General features: G+C 38.0%; 1 long non-coding RNA gene across 1 annotated transcript; it reads left to right on the top strand.

Annotated features, from left to right (window-relative positions):
• Positions 1-14,502: 14,502 nt before the first annotated feature.
• On the top strand, positions 14,503-17,995 carry LOC132123330 (uncharacterized). The gene is made up of 4 exons (XR_009426498.1): positions 14,503-14,616; positions 17,359-17,425; positions 17,509-17,582; positions 17,692-17,995. It is a non-coding gene; the product is annotated as an uncharacterized LOC132123330 (long non-coding RNA).
• Positions 17,996-18,196: the final 201 nt, after the last annotated feature.

Raw genomic sequence — 18,196 nt, 5'->3', positions numbered from 1 at the left:
GAGTCCAGCTTCCCTCCTAAAGTCGTGTCAAACTCAGTCAGTGCAAACTCTCTGCATCTCTGGGTGATATTCATGCCTATTATACCAGGGGGCATTGGATATGGCTCAGCGGTGTCCCCGTCTCTGACAATCAAAAACCCACACTCGGGTATAGTTAGCCCCATCACCTGTATGTCCAGTTCAACATAGCCCAAGTATGGCAGTGGTAGCTTGTTTGCTGCAGTAATTCTTAGCCACTTAGAGGTGCAGTAAAGGTCCTTATTTCCCCATGGAGGTTTTCTCTAAAGAAACTTTCAGTTAAGGTGCTCACATTACTTCCTGTGTCTAGCAGACATCTAACTGGAACACCCCCAATGTGAATATCAACTTCAGGGCACTTACCAACTGCACACTCAAGGAAACGTTCTTTTGTTAATGTGCTACATCTTGAGCCTTCTGGTTTTCCTCGCATTGCTTGGCTCACAGCAACGGAGGGACCCCGTTTCCCTGCTCCGCAGAACTTGTGGTGGCAGTGGACTGGCTTCGGGAGCTACGTGGCACAGGACATTGTCTAGCTACATGTCCCACCCCTTCACACCTTAAACAGATGGGTTGACCATCATCTGTGTACTTGGGGTTGACTTTGGGCTTTCCTGTCTGGCTACCACTGGAATGGGCCTTTTGTACTGTGAGTTCACGAACTGCATTAGTGAGTTCTCTGATAGCTTTACCCTGCTGAGTGATAATTTTTACTACTTCCTGCAAGGCCGCCGTAATGTCACTTTGTGCAGAACTGACTGTATTTGAATGTTCTGACATCTCCCCAGAACATGTACTTACAATATTTCGAGTCCTGGCCACATTAGCACCACGGGGTCTGTCCTCCACAACCCACATCATGGCCTCTTCATGGACATCAAATAAGATGGACTGAGGCTTTTCTCTGACCAGCTTGCGTAGCTCTCTGCGCAGAGTCGTGTCTCTTATGCCTTCGATGAACTGATCTCTTACAGTGAGCTGCGGATCAGACACAGCATTGTGGGACTGTTGGAGAGCAGAATTCAGAAGAGAGAGAGCATGAGAAAAGTCACGGACGTCTTCTCCCTCTGTCTGCGTGCATAAAAAGCATGCAACAACTGAGGTGTAGTGCGTTTCTCTCTAAAGGCCCCCCGTAAATATGAAAACAGATCACTGGGTTGTTTGGTTTCTCCCCCCATACGCAGTTTGATTTCGTCTAGGGCTGAACCTCTTAAATGATAAAGTATAAAATCAACTTGATCATCAGTGTTCAAACCCCTTACCCGAATTACACGTTCAACCTCATCAATGAACTCATCAACAGATTGAACATCTTTAACATAATCACCACTGAAGGGCACAATTTGACGATCTCTTGGAATATAAACATACGACCTAGTGGCAACATTACTCATATTAGCAAGGGCTGACATTACTTGGTCGTGTCTTCGTCCTAGCTCCAATATTTCTGACTGGAGCTCTGCAAGCGGATTATCTTCTGCTCCATGATTCTCAGCCCCAGCACTGTCCATATCATGGCTGGTTCCAGCCCGAGCAGCCGGCACATCATCGTCCTGATCCATGTTTATATCAAGTGCATTTTGAATGGCACACAGTCATAAAACAGTCACAGTCACTGCAGTGTGACCTGAAGAGGTGATTCGTCACAGTCTCCTTTGCAAAAAATCTCAGTGGTGAAGTGAACATCTTCTTGCGTTTCTTTCCGGTCCCTTGCTTCCCTTGCAGGCTTGCCAGACACACCGCACTCTTTGGCACACTTACGCAACCTCTCTTCACCACTACCGTTGTCCATGTTCCTCCTACTCATCATAACTGTCAAAAATGTCCCAAAATTAGCAATGGAAACCCCAGTCCTGGTACCAAAATCTCTGTGGCCCGGGATATGAATTGGTGACACCAGACACAGGAGGAATAATTTAAACGGGGTCTTTATTCCAGACTGCACTTGAAACAGCGCAGCATTAAGTATCCAAATTTTGGGGAATTGGGACAGAGAAATTAAACTTAAATACAGCCACGGAGGACAATAAAGTTTGATCTTTTCTCACATGCACAATAACCAGCTAACATAGACAACGGTAGTAGCCTTTCATGCTGGAAAACAAATAAAAACACAGGTGTAACAGCAATCAATAAAACAAAATTGTCAAACCAAATATGGCTACCTAAATTACATGAAAAGTGCAAAGGAAATTAGAAGTTGCATTTTTAAATGTCCCTTATACATTACACACACAGCTGTGCAATTTAATATTCAGTCAACTTTACATTACTAAATCAGTACTCATAGGACTTCAAAAATGAATTTGATGATTCAAACTTACAGCTCATCACCACTCTAGCACATGTTAACACGGGCTATGCTGACTTGATTTCCCTCTGCGGATGATAAAGGCACAAAATACAAAACTTTTCCTTAACATTTGAAACACATGACATTAGAACAATAATAACATTTCACTCTAGTGAAACAATATTAAACAATTTTACAATCAATAAATGTGAACACTCACTTGAATGCTTTACACTCACCCTGGAAACACAAAGGGTCTATATGGAGCACTTTCTCCCCTCTAAATAAAATAACTATGCATTAGTAACAATGTCAATGTCAATGTCACCTTTATTTATATAGCGCTTTAAACAAAATACATTGCGTCAAAGCAACTGAACAACATTCATTAGGAAAACAGTGTCAATAATGCAAAAATGATAGTTAAAGGCAGTTCATCATTGGATTCAGTTATGTCATCTCTGTTCAGTTAAATAGTGTCTGTGCATTTATTTGCAATCAAGTCAACGATATCGCTGTAGATGAAGTGTCCCCAACTAAGCAAGCCAGAGGCGACAGCGGCAAGGAACCGAAACTCCATCGGTGACAGAATGGAGAAAAAAACCTTGGGAGAAACCAGGCTCAGTTGGGGGGCCAGTTCTCCTCTGACCAGACGAAACCAGTAGTTCAATTCCAAGCTGCAGCAAAGTCAGATTGTGCAGAAGAATCATCTGTTTCCTATGGTCTTGTCCTGGTGCTCCTCTGAGACAAGGTCTTTACAGGGGATCTGTATCTGGGGCTCTAGTTGTCCTGGTATCCGCTGTCTTTCAGGGATGTAGAGGTCCTTTCTAGGTACTGATCCACCATCTGGTCTGGATACGTCCTGGATCCGGGTGACTGCAGTGACCCTCTGATCTGGACACAGACTGGATCTGGTGGCCACAGTGACCTCGGAACAAGAGAGAAACAGACAAATATTAGCGTAGATGCCATTCTTCTCATGATGTAGCAAGTACATAGGTTGTTATGGGAAGTGTTTCCGGTTCCGGTTTACCTAATTAATCCAGCCTAAAAATCCTTTAACGGATTTGGATAATAAAAGCATATTAGTATGTTATGTGTATGCCAGGTTAAAGAGATGGGTCTTTAATCTAGATTTAAACTGCAAGAGTGTGTCTGCCTCCCGAACAATGTTAGGTAGGTTATTCCAGAGTTTGGGCGCCAAATAGGAAAAGGATCTGCCGCCTGCAGTTGATTTTGATATTCTAGGTATTATCAAATTGCCTGAGTTTTGAGAACGTAGCGGACGTAAAGGATTATAATGTAAAAGGAGCTCATTCAAATACTGAGGTGCTAAACCATTCAGGGCTTTATAAGTAATAAGCAATATTTTAAAATCTATGCGATGCTTGATAGGGAGCCAGTGCAGTGTTGACAGGACCGGGCTAATATGGTCATACTTCCTGGTTCTAGTAAGAACTCTTGCTGCTGCATTTTGGACTAGCTGTAGTTTGTTTACTAAGCGTGCAGAACAACCACCCAATAAAGCATTACAATAATCTAACCTTGAGGTCATAAATGCATGGATTAACATTTCTGCATTTGACATTGAGAGCATAGGCCGTAATTTAGATATATTTTTGAGATGGAAAAATGCAGTTTTACAAATGCTAGAAACGTGGCTTTCTAAGGAAAGATTGCGATCAAATAGCACACCTAGATTCCTAACTGATGACAAAGAATTGACAGAGCAACCATCAAGTCTTAGACAGTGTTCTAGGTTATTACAAGCAGAGTTTTTAGGTCCTATAATTAACACCTCTGTTTTTTCAGAATTTAGCAGTAAGAAATTACTCGTCATCCAGTTTTTTATATCGACTATGCAATCCATTAGTTTTTCAAATTGGTGTGTTTCACCGGGCTGCGAAGAAATATAGAGCTGAGTATCATCAGCATAAAAGTGAAAGCTAACACCATGTTTCCTGATGATATCTCCCAAGGGTAACATATAAAGCGTGAAGAGTAGCGGCCCTAGTAATGAGCCTTGAGGTACTCCGTACTGCACTTGTGATCGATAGGATACATCATCATTCACTGCTACGAACTGATGGCGGTCATATAAGTACGATTTAAACCATGCTAATGCACTTCCACTGATGCCAACAAAGTATTCAAGTCTTTGCAAAAGAATGTTGTGGTCAATTGTGTCAAACGCAGCACTAAGATCCAATAAAACGAATAGAGAGATACACCCACGATCAGATGATAAGAGCAGATCATTTGTAACTCTAAGAAGAGCAGTCTCAGTACTATGATACGGTCTAAATCCTGACTGGAAATCCTCACATATACCATTTTTCTCTTAGAAGGAATATAATTGTGTGGATACCACCTTTTCTAGTATCTTGGACAGAAAAGGGAGATTCGAGATTGGTCTATAATTAACTAGTTCTTTGGGGTCAAGTTGTGGTTTTTTGATGAGAGGCTTAATAACAGCCAGTTTGAAGGTTTTGGGGACATGTCCTAATGACAATGAGGAATTAATAATAGTCAGAAGAGGATCTATGACTTCTGGAAGCACCTCTTTCAGGAGCTTAGATGGTATAGGGTCTAACATACATGTTGTTGGTTTAGATGATTTAACAAGTTTATACAATTCTTCCTCTCCTATGGTAGAGAATGAGTGGAACTGTTCCTCAGGGGGTCTATAGTGCACTGTCTGATGTGATACTGTAGCTGACGGCTGAATGGTTGCAATTTTATCTCTAATAGTGTCGATTTTAGAAGTAAAGTAGTTCATAAAGTCATTACTGCTGTGGTGTTGGGAAATGTCAACACTTGTTGAGGCTTTATTTTTCGTTAATTTAGCCACTGTATTGAATAAATACCTGGGGTTATGTTTGTTTTCTTCTAAAAGAGAAGAAAAGTAATCGGATCTAGCAGTTTTTAATGCTTTTCTGTAGGATATGTTACTTTCCCGCCAAGCAATACGAAATACCTCTAGTTTTGTTTTCCTCCAGCTGCGCTCCATTTTTCGGGCTGCTCTCTTTAGGGTGCGAGTATGCTCATTATACCATGGTGTCAAACTGTTTTCCTTAACCTTCCTTAAGCGTAAAGGAGCAACTTTATTTAAAGTGCTAGAAAAGAGAGAGTCCATAGTTTCTGTTACATCATCAAGTTGTTCTGAGGTTTTGGATATGCTAAGGAATTTGGATACATCAGGAAGATAACTTAAAAAGCAGTCTTTTGTGTTAGAAGTGATGGTTCTTCCATACTTGTAACAAGAAGTAGAATTTACAATTTTGGCTATATGAATTTTGCAAAGAACTAAATAATGATCTGAGATATCATCACTTGGCTGAATAATTTCAACACCATCAACATCAATTCCATGTGACAGTATTAAATCTAGAGTATGATTTCGACAATGAGTAGGTCCTGAAACGTGTTGTCTAACACCAATAGAGTTCAGAATGTCTATAAATGCTGATCCCAATGCATCGTTTTCATTATCAACATGGATATTAAAATCACCAACTATTAAAACTTTATCTGCAGCCAGAACTAACTCGGATGTAAAATCACCAAACTCTTTAATAAAGTCTGTATGGTGCCCTGGTGGCCTGTATACAGTAGCCAGTACAAACATAACAGGGGATTTATCATTAACATTTGTTTCTTTGGATAATGTTATATGAAGTACCATTACTTCAAACGAGTTATACTTGTAGCCTGCCCTCTGAGAAATCCTGAAAACGTTGTTATAAATTGAAGCAACACCTCCACCTTTGCCTTTTAGACGCGGCTCATGTTTATAACAGTAATCTTGGGGGGTGGACTCATTTAAAATAATGTAATCATCAGGTTTTAGCCAGGTTTCTGTCAAACAGAGTACATCTATATTATGATCAGTGATTATATTATTTACAAAAAGTGTTTTCGTAGAAAGGGATCTGATATTCAATAAGCCAAGCTTTATCATTTGTTTATCCATATTGCTTCTGTTTTTTATTTGTTGAACCTCAATTAAATTGTTAATCTTAACTTGGTTTGGACGTTTTTTGTATTTTCTAGTTCGGGGAACAGACACAGTCTCTATAGTGTGATATCTAGGTGAAAGAGTCTCTATGTGCTGAGAATTAACTGACCTCTGTGACGGGAGGCAGCTAGCAGACGGTCGGTTTAGCCAGTCTGTCTGCTTCCTGACCTGGGCCCCAGTTAGTCAAGTATAAACACTAAGACTATTTGCCATATTTCTAGAGAGAAGAGTGGCGCCACCCCAGGAGGGATGAAGACCATCTCTTTTAAACAGGTCAGGTCTGCCCCAAAAGCTCGTCCAATTGTCTATGAAACCTATGTTATTCTGTGGGCACCACTTAGACATCCAGCCATTGAGTGATGACAATCTGCTATGCATCTCATCACCACGGTAAGCAGGGAGGGGACCAGAGCATATTACAGTGTCTGACATCGTGCTTGCAAGTTCACACACCTCTTTAATGTTATTTTTAGTGATCTCCGACTGGCGAAGTCGAACATTATTAGCGCCGGCATGAATAACAATCTTACTGTATTTACGTTTAGCATTAGCCAGCACTTTTAAATTTGCCAAGATGTCAGGCGCTCTGGCTCCCGGTAAACATTTGACTATGGTGGCTGGTGTCTCTATATTCACGTTCCGTACAATAGAATCACCAATAACTAGAGCACTTTCATCAGGTTTCTCAGTGGGTGCATCACTGAGTGGGGAGAACCTGTTTAATGTTTTGATCGGAACAGAAGAGCGGTGTTTTGACCCACGACTACGCTGCCTCACCGTCACCCAGTTGCCCTGCTGCTGGGGCTCTGTTTCCGGAACCGAACAATGTACAGGAATTCCTGAGCTAGACGCATCCAAAGCCGTATCTAGAGCCCTAACATTTTTACTGTCCTCAATTAAAGTTTGGATGCGTGTCTCTAATTCTGAAATCTTCTCTGTCAGCCTAACTATTTCCCTACATTTATCACATGTGAATCCCTCATCAGCGACAGAGATAGATAAACTGTACATGTGGCAAGAGGTGCAAGAAACAATGATAGCAGAAGCCATTACTCACCGTGCTTGATGAAAATTCTTACTGCGGTTGTTTGATGAACTTGTGAAAAACTCGAGCGAGGGAGAGGAGAAAAGAAAACAGCGATAGGTTCGAATGAAAACGCTAATGACAAGCTAACGAGTGCTAACGCTTTTGTAACACTGTAACAGTAACAGTAACACTGTTATGCATTAAGTTATGCACAAGTAAAGTTTTCAGCAGTGCACTAATACAGATTAAATGAACAACACTTACGCTTTGGAGAGAAACAGTTAGCTTCCCCACCCTGACACGTTCATCAGCAATCACTAATGATGTGCAAAGTTACATAGCCATCCGAGTCACCAAAACACAGAGAACGAGTTTATAACTCACTGTATGTGCATATTTCTCTATATTCGGTGATTTAATGAAATTTAATGTCAACGATCCTCCACTTCACGTGGAACATTCACCCTGCGGTGATAACTCCAGGCTTCGGAAGTTTGGATCGGAAGTTGAAGTCGGCCGCGTGCTGCCATCTTGTAGCAGAACTTCACTTGCGTTAGCATCCCATTGAATCCCATTCATTTTGGCGTCACTTTGACAGCGAATAACTTTACATCTGAGGCGTTTAAATACTCCATTTGTCCATTATTTATTTCTAAAGATATACAACAATGTATAAAGGGCTCCATTACCTTCTATGTTACATTACGGCCCCGTAGAAACAGTTTTTGTAAAAATAGGCTAACGATTGCGTCATAACCACTCGACTCTCTGTCACACAGTAGAGAAATTACCATACAGACAGGAGGAGAAGCTCGCAGGCAATCGGGGAGACGTCAAGAGAGAAGCCCATAGATACAAGCCCTGGCGTTTTAAAATACTACACAAAATAATTAATCAGAATACTTACTCCTGCTCACTCACGCCAAAGAACTCCCCGCTCAAGCTTGCCGTCTCTGCAAGATTAACGATGGCAGTCTGCACGCACAGCTACTAGAAGATTTACATCTGTCAGACAGGTTGCTGACGTCATCAAGCTTAGTTTGAATCTGCGCGTCAAAAATGGAAGTGCTATAAATCGCTAAAAATGGGCTTCACTTGTCTCAATTGAGTTCCAATGGGGTCGCTGTGTCCATTTCTTTTACTGACTATGGATAACTCGCACTGCTCATTAGTAGCTCTCGCGTCACTTCACGAGACTCATGAAGCCGCGTTTCTTGAAGGGCCAGTGTAACTTTATGGCAACAGACGAGAAAGACATGAAAACCAATCTATGTACGTAAGGTTGTTTGCACCTTGTGCAATGTGGAATTAGTTTACAGCCTTTTCAAGCACTTTGTGATGCATTTTGGAAAAAGGTCCCCATTTCTAATGCACCATCTAGCTTGATAAACCCCTTCTCAAAGACTTACTGTCTGTCAATTTTATTTGGGTAACACACATATTCTGAATGTGGTCGGCAGAATTTGAATGAACTATTTTAATCTAGATTAATCTAGATTCATCTAGATTAATTTCAAGATCACAGTGAGATTAATCTAAATAAAATAAAAAAAAATCTATGCCCACCTCTAATATATATATATATATATATATATATATATATATATATATATACAACCCGAATTCCGGAAAAGTTGGGACGTTTTTTAAATTTTAATAAAATGAAAACTAAAGGAATTTCAAATCACATGAGCCAATATTTTATTCACAATAGAACATAGATAACGTAGCAAATGTTTAAACTGAGAAATTTTACACTTTTATCCACTTAATTAGCTCATTTAAAATTTAATGCCTGCTACAGGTATCAAAAAAGTTGGCACGGGGGCAACAAATGGCTAAAAAAGCAAGCAGTTTTGAAAAGATTCAGCTGGGAGAACATCTAGTGATTAATTAAGTTAATTGATATCAGGTCTGTAACATGATTAGCTATAAAAGCTTTGTCTTAGAGAAGCAGAGTCTCTCAGAAGTAAAGATGGGCAGAGGCTCTCCAATCTGTGAAAGACTGCGTAAAAAAATTGTGGAAAACTTTAAAAACAATGTTCCTCAACGTCAAATTGCAAAGGCTTTGCAAATCTCATCATCTACAGTGCATAACATCATCAAAAGATTCAGAGAAACTGGAGAAATCTCTGTGCATAAGGGACAAGGCCGGAGACCTTTATTGGATGCCCGTGGTCTTCGGGCTCTCAGACGACACTGCATCACTCATCGGCATGATTGTGTCAATGACATTACTAAATGGGCCCAGGAATACTTTCAGAAACCACTGTCGGTAAACACAATCCGCCGTGCCATCAGCAGATGCCAAGTAAAGCTCTATCATGCAAAAAGGAAGCCATATGTGAACATGGTCCAGAAGCGCCGTCGTGTCCTGTGGGCCAAGGCTCATTTAAAATGGACTATTTCAAAGTGGAATAGTGTTTTATGGTCAGACGAGTCCAAATTTGACATTCTTGTTGGAAATCACGGACGCCATGTCCTCCGGGCTAAAGAGGAGGGAGACCTTCCAGCATGTTATCAGCGTTCAGTTCAAAAGCCAGCATCTCTGATGGTATGGGGGTGCATAAGTGCATACGGTATGGGCAGCTTGCATGTTTTGGAAGGCTCTGTGAATACTGAAAGGTATATAAAGGTTTTAGAGCAACATATGCTTCCCTCCAAACAACGTCTATTTCAGGGAAGGCCTTGTTTATTTCAGCAGGACAATGCAAAACCACATACTGCAGCTATAACAACAGCATGGCTTCGTCGTAGAAGAGTCCGGGTGCTAACCTGGCCTGCGTGCAGTCCAGATCTTTCACCTATAGAGAACATTTGGCGCATCATTAAACGAAAAATACGTCAAAGACGACCACGAACTCTTCAGCAGCTGGAAATCTATATAAGGCAAGAATGGGACCAAATTCCAACAGCAAAACTCCAGCAACTCATAGCCTCAATGCCCAGACGTCTTCAAACTGTTTTGAAAAGAAAAGGAGATGCTACACCATGGTAAACATGCCCCGTCCCAACTATTTTGAGACCTGTAGCAGAAATCAAAATTGAAATGAGCTCATTTTGTGCATAAAATTGTAAACTTTCTCAGTTTAAACATTTGCTATGTTATCTATGTTCTATTGTGAATAAAATATTGGCTCATGTGATTTGAAAGTCTTTTAGTTTTCATTGTATTAAAATTTAAAAAACGTCCCAACTTTTCCGGAATTCGGGTTGTATATATATATACAGTCGTGGCCAAAAGTTTTGATAATTACATAAATATTGGAAATTGGAAACGTTGCTGCTTAAATTTTTATAATAGCAATTTGCATATACTCCAGAATGTTATGAAGAGTGATCAGATGACTTGCATAGTCCTTCTTTGCCATGAAAATTAACTTAATCCCAAAAAAAACTTTCATTTTATTGCTGTCATTAAAGGACCTGCTGAGATCATTTCACAGTAAGGCGAAGACTTTTGGAAGATGGCCTGGTGTCAAGAAGGGCAGCAAAGAAGCCAATTCTCTCCAAAAAAAAAAACATCAGGGACAGATTGATCTTCTGCAGAAAGTATAGTGAATGGACTGCTGAGGACTGGGGCAAAGTCATATTCTCCGATGAAACCCCTTTTTCGATTGTTTGGGGCATCTGGAAAAAGGCTTGTCCGGAGTAGAAAAGGCGAGCGCTACCATCAGTCCTGTGTTATGCAAACAGTAAAGCATCCTGACACCATTCATGTGTGGGGTTGCTTCTCATCCAAGGGAGTGGGCTCACTCACAATTCTGCCCCAAAACACAGCTATGAATAAAGAATGGTACCAAAACACCCTCCAACAGCAACTTCTTCCAACAATCCAACAACAGTTTGGTGAAGAACAATGCATTTTACAGCACGATGGAGCACCGTGCCATAAGGCAAAAGTGATAACTAAGTGGCTCGGGGACCAGAATGTTGAAATTTTGGGTCCATGGCCTGGAAACTCCCCAGATCTTAATCCCATTGAGAACTGCAAATACTGACTCTTTGCATAAATGTCATGTAATTGTCGATAAAAGCCTTTGAAAGGTATGAAGTGCTTGTAATTATATTTCAGTACATCACAGAAACAACTGAAACAAAGATCTAAAAGCAGTTTAGCAGCAAACTTTTTTGAAAACTAATATTTATGTAATTCTCAAAACTTTTGGCCACGACTGTATATATATATATATATATATATATATATATATATATATATATATATACAGTGTTGGGGAGTAACTAGTTACATGTAACGGCGTTACGTAATTTAATTACAAAATTATAGTTACTGTAATTAGTTACAGTTACTAAGAAAAAATGAGTAATTAAATTACAGTTACTTATGAAATTTTTTACGATTACAAAGGGGATTACATTTGAATATTTACACACATCCACATACAGATTTAACTGATTTCTTTCCCAAATTGCACTGACTATTCTGAGACATACCGCCCTGATAATTTCCGGGATGCGGAAATACAGTCTGGTTCGTAGAATCCAGTCATAAAAACGAAATGCCTAACGCGGACGGAATATGCCACATTTTGGATGACTAAATCAAAAGTAGGTCAGTACACTTGAATCAAAACATGACATGGACTAGTGTCTGTGAATATAAAGCCCCAAAAATGCAATATATGACTTGCACTTTCTGCGTGTCTGTGGAAATCAGGCGGACTGGACACCGGGAGAACCGGGACAATTCCCGGTGGCCTGGCAGCCTATTTTGCCCCACTATTTGATATCATTATTGTATAATTGCCTGCCGAATGTACTAAAGCGATCATTTGCGAATCCGCCATTTGATAATTAAATCTCTAATAAGTCATGAAGAGTTAGTCATGACTCGCGCGCTCTCCGCGCCTCCTCCAAACGGTTTGGATCAGACTCCGAGTAATCAATGCGAGAGAGAGAGAGAGAGAGAGAGAGACTATGGAAGCGCACAGCTGGAGCAGACAAGCAGGATTACTGTTCAGGGTTTCACATCAGTTTCATCTGTAAAGATGCTTTTTTGTCTTTGTTTTTTTATTTATTTAATCAAGCAGCAGCACGTTGCTCATCAGTCATCACTCAAAATACTATATAAAGGACATCATTATTATCTGTTGTAATGTTACAGTAGGAATTTATCTGAAAAAAAAATCCGATTTTTTTTTATAGGTTTAGGGGGAGCTACGACAGACAACACCACAACCCTTACGAAAATTAACATTTTAATATTTAACTATAAATCCAGAGAAAATGGTTACTATTGTTTAACTGTGATCACCAAAAATTTAAAATTATTTTACAAATGTATTTATTTAAAAATAAATACAAATCCATTTGCAAAAAAAACAAAAAAAACAAGGTTATTTAACTTTTATATAGGCTAATAAAAGCATGGTAATTTTTTGTAAGGGAAAAACATGACTCGTGTACAGTATTATGATTTTTCTATAAAGATAAAGTAGTATTGTAGAGTATTGTATTGTAAAGTATAGTTTTGTTCAATCTTGAGTATTAAAGTCATGAGAGAGATGGATAACAGGGCAAAATAAAAAGACTGAAGAGAAAAATGGAAGTGAAGGTGCAGTTCAGGAGAGAACTTTAAATTATTTTGCATGTCCCCAAATTAAAGATTTAAACCTTTTTTATGTCAGGTCCATACAAAAAATAGTTTTGTCCATGAATTTGTTTGTATGAGTTTGAATTTTCCAGTCTGAATTTTTTTCCCAGTCCGCCCCTCCTGTAAATTAATGGCAAAGACATGGTTTCATTTACTACACATATATAGGCCTACTGAAGCCCGCAGTGTTTTCAACCTCTGCTGCCTCAATATAGGGGTACACGAGCACATAAACATAATTTCTAAAACTGCTCTGTGTCACTTCATGTGCATTTTACTTATTTTGAGAAAACTATCATCATATACAGAGACAGCAGTTTAAAAAATACACCAATGTTTCAGGAGTTTATTACACAGAATACGTCACATGCTTATTAGATAACTGTATTTAAGTTGATGTATATGCTTTTATTTATTATTCTTTAAATTTCACAAATTTAGAAAAGTAATCAAAAAGTACTCAAAAGTAATTAGTTACATTACTTTAATAAAGTAATTGAAAACGTTACACTACTATTACATTTTAAACAGGGTAACTTGTAATCTGTAACCTATTACATTTCCAAAGTAACCTTCCCAACACTGTATATATATATATATATATATATATATACACCCCCTCCCCCCTTCTTTTTTCTGTTCATTATCCTGTTATGTTTCTCAACCGGAGTTTTGTTCTACAGTCCAACAGGTGGCGGTAAAGCACCTATTACTTGGTTTGCCAACCGCCAAAAGCGGTTAAGACGAACAAGAAGAAAAAGAACGCCCCCACCACCTTTTCCATTTTCTCGCCTTTTTTGTAACATCATGTCGGCCGCCAGAAGACATAAGCGCATGGCAGCGTCTCAACCGGGGTTCTTGGCTTTTAAATCGAATCTGGATGGCAGCATTTTGGATATCAAACGGCGAACGCGCGTGAACAAATAAGAAAAAGAAATGGAATAAATCCGTTATTTCTAGGATGCGGCGGAGTTTCTGGATGACGCGCGGCAAGAGAAAGCCACAGGTTGAGCGTATTAGAGAACAACAACAAAAAATAAAATATTGGAAATATTTATGTCTAGTAGCATATACATGGTATGCATTATTCCAGTACTCTATACAAAATCCTAATTTTGTCAGTATGTGGTTGTGTACAAGTGGTATTTAGTTAGGAAATTGTTCAGAGTCTTACAATTTGTTATATATTAATATCATTAAAGTTAAGACTACCCTTATAACATTATCCATATAACGTAGTTTTGTTTTTGGTAAAGGGCATAATGCTAATGTTTCATCGTTTGCTTCTCGTGGGGGTTTGAACCTACAACCTTTCAGTTAACAGCCTTAATTATGAACCACTAGGCTACATCACCTCATCAGTTCATGATGCAGTCTGCTAAGAGATTTTAAACAAACACTGACTGATTGTTTTGTCTTTCTTCATTCATAGGGGGTTGATCTGAAAAGGATACACAACACGTAAGTGTAAAACCATACTATGTAATCATTTTTTTTTTACTCTGCAATCTATAACTGATATATATTATTATTTTTTTATTTTTATTTTTTTTAATTAGAGACGACCGTCAAGAAAGGTATAAACTTTAAACCTTTGCACATGGATCCAATTCTTCAGGTGGACTCCCACATACCTGCCCAAAAACGTGAGTACAGTACGACTCTGCTGCCTGTAAGATTTACATTCATAATGCCCTGTAACCTGTATGCTCTTCTCAAGAGAGCTTCTGCCTGCTGATGATCTCATCCTTGCGCTCCCAGTATTTCTTTGGGAATGTGAAGATAAAACAATAGGACTTGGAGGGCTGTTGTGTGAACGGCCTTCCAGGATCTGAGGGCATTTTCTCAGAATTTGGTTTGGGATGTTTTTTTTGTTGTTTTTTGGGGGGTGTTTCATGTATATATTTATTTCCTTTTGGCCAATGTCATTTTATCTAGACAACAGTTTGATGATATATTGGTGAAGTAATATACTGCAGTTAAATAACAGCATATGAGGCATGCACACAATTGCTGAAATGAACTATTGTATGAAATAACGGTCTGATGATAATACAGATTATACTGATTATTAGTTTGAGGGTTAATATTAAGCATAAGTATATCATGTCTTTGCTGTAGATTTAAAAGTCAATTTTATTTGTATAGCACCTTTCACAATACACTTTTTCAGTACATATTTACAGAAAATTATGGTGTTAAAATCTTTATAATAACTTAGTCACATTTAGCAGATTAGAGCTGGGCTATAGTAGTTTACGTTTTGTGGCAACATAAACAGTCAAGCAGTTGATTATTTTCTATATATCACTTTACTTGAGTACTTACATATAGTACTTTATATAGGGTCCTGTGCAGTGATCTAGACGAGCACGCAGCCAAAATTTGCTATATAGCATATATTACTTTGCATTATATACTGCAATTATGTATGCATGTAAAGTTGTATGTTCTATATATCAACAACATATCTCTAAGTGATCATTTAGTTTATATTTTGTGGTGACATAAATAAGAAATCAATTAAGATTTGCTGCAAAAGTGGTGTTAAATATTAAGGAAAATAGTTCCAAACCGGATGGCTGGAATCAAGTAGCTATCTAAAGTAGAAATGTTCATCTTTCAGGTTTAGTTCTAAAGTTATTTATTAATTTTCTATAAAATGTATTAATTATTATGTGAAATATCTATTTAATTGCAGCAGTAATTACTAGTGGTCGACCGATATTGTTTTTTTTTTTCTTTGACAGCCGATGCCGATATCGCCACCGAGGTACAACCACTAACCATATGCTAACAGGTGTGGTCACATTACCAAAAGTTTGCAAGTGAAATTTTTTCTTTTTCATAGAAAATTGTGTAGTGACGTATGACGCTCAACTCACACAGGAGTCACTTTCAAACCAAACAACCTTGCACCAAATTTAAATGACCAGCTGAATCTTAACGTGAGATCCCCGAGTGAAACGAATGAATCCCGCCTGCAAAAATTAGAACAACAACCACATTTTTACTAAGACTCTGCATGACATAACGTCTCCTGTCTCACTTAATTTTTCTGTCCTAACCAAAAGGTCTACAGTCGGTGATAATATTTGCAAAACTCTGTAATATTCAGCTGAGTATTCTGAACCCAAGTTTTTATATATATATATATATATATAAAATCATATGTGTATATGCTATAGTCTGACATGCTACGTATCTGCTGTAACAGTACTGTACTGTGTTTTCAGTTCCGATTCACTGCTGCATTTGAGTCATTTTAATTTAAGAACATAACATTCATCATTAGAATCCTTTATAAATCTGTCGTTGTTTACAAAGAGAAGTTTCAGTGTCACATGACCCTTCAGAAACTATTGTAATATAATGATTTGATTCTCAAGATCCATTTACTATTTATTATCATCAATGTCAAAAACTGTTTTTACTGCTTAACATTTTTGTGTAAACCGTGATACCACTCAAATGTTTGTGGTAAGATTTAAAAAATAGAGAAATTAATCATTTTACTTCCTACATTAAAGTGCTGAAAAGTGAGTTAAGTTATTTAAAATGTCACAAAGGATTTCTATTTAATAAATGCTTTAATCAATTTAATATTTGATAAATGCAAATAAATGCTCTTCATTTAACTTTCTATTTATTAAATAATCCTAAAATCCTAAAAAGTATATCACCATTTCCACACAAAATATAAAGCAGCACAACTGATTTCACCATTGATAATAATCATAAATGTTTCTTGAGAATCAAATCAACTTGTAATGATTTCTGAACAATCATGTGACAGAAAACTGGAGTAATGTAGAAAATTCTGCAATGCATAACAGGAATAAATTACATTTTATAATATATAAAAATAGAAAACCTTTGCTGTTTTTACTTTATTTTATAAATAATTGTAATGTTTCCACATTTTTTTTTTTTTTACAGGACAATAGTATGTATTATTACCAAAATATATATATATATTTTACGGTGATAAAATATATTTTTAAAAATAAGTGTGGGGGGCGTGGTCAGATTTTCTAGCTGATCACATGCCTGTTAATTGCCTACATTTTTGTTTATGAATTTCCACAGAAGTTTTCACACATCTAATGGAAACAGACAAATCTTTTAAAAAAAAATGATAATAATAATCTAAATAATCTGACAATTATTTGGCCTCTCCACGTACACAGTTTGCTGACGGTTACTGATACTTTGTTGGAAAAAAAGAGCAAATATTGGCTTTCTTAAAAAGGTTGTTTAGGATTGTCTAATCCTGCACCATATTCTTGCCCTGCACAAAAAACTATGCAACAAAAACACAAAGGTTGATGAAGTTGTAACCTGCTGTTCGTTTGACTGGAATTGAAAGATAGTCTTATCTTCTGTAGGTTCCAGGCACCTGATCTAGATATTCAGCATAGATATGAACTTGCCAGCTCTCTTCACAGTCTAAAGGTATGTTTAAGTGTGCCTGTGTTGAGGTCTTACTGAGTTGCAGTTACGTTATTTGTTATAATGTGTGTTTCTGTGTCATGCAGCCAGAGGGCAGCATCCTAAAAGACAGATTTAAGAGTTTACAGAAGAGAAACACTGAGGCCAGAGAAAGAGCCAAGTAAGTTCAGTATTTTACTGCTTTATTTGTATAAAATCAATGAAGATTTTAAAGTAGTGCTTTCTGTTTGATTTCCATTTGTGTGTCCATTTTTCTGTTCTTTTTTCAGGTTTAAGAGGAAGTATAAGCTGAAGTACTCAGAGAAGAGGGCCTTCAGGGAGATACAGTGACCGCACAAGTTGTTTTCTTTCAGTCCTCCAACAAATTATGGGGTGCTATTCATGTTGCAATAAAAAAAAAGCTTATATTACAACAACCTCTCGTCTTAACGGTTTTTCTGAAAACTTCAACTGCTGTTTGCGATGTTGTTGCAAAGCAGAAAGTATGCTTAAGTTTCCCCATTCAGCAAGTCAAAGGTGACCGTGGCAGTGGGGAAAGAAAATCCATAAAATATGAAGATGGAAAAAAAGAAACCCTTTACAGGACCCAGACTCCCATCCCCATCTGAAAAGGCACACAGTACAATATAAATATTGTGTATGCCAAATATTTTCCAGTAGCATCTTGTGTCCAATACTAATCATATGCTCCCAAACAGTCTTAAATTAAGCTCATTAATGTTTGTTTGTTTTATTTGCAAATTAAAGGATTTAAACTACTTTGACCCTTTTGTG

This window comes from Carassius carassius, chromosome 41 (assembly GCF_963082965.1).
Source record: "Carassius carassius chromosome 41, fCarCar2.1, whole genome shotgun sequence".
In the NCBI taxonomy this organism is placed as follows: domain Eukaryota; kingdom Metazoa; phylum Chordata; class Actinopteri; order Cypriniformes; family Cyprinidae; genus Carassius; species Carassius carassius.
The sequence above is the reverse complement of the archived record's forward strand: the minus strand, read 5'-3'. Positions and strand labels throughout refer to the sequence as shown.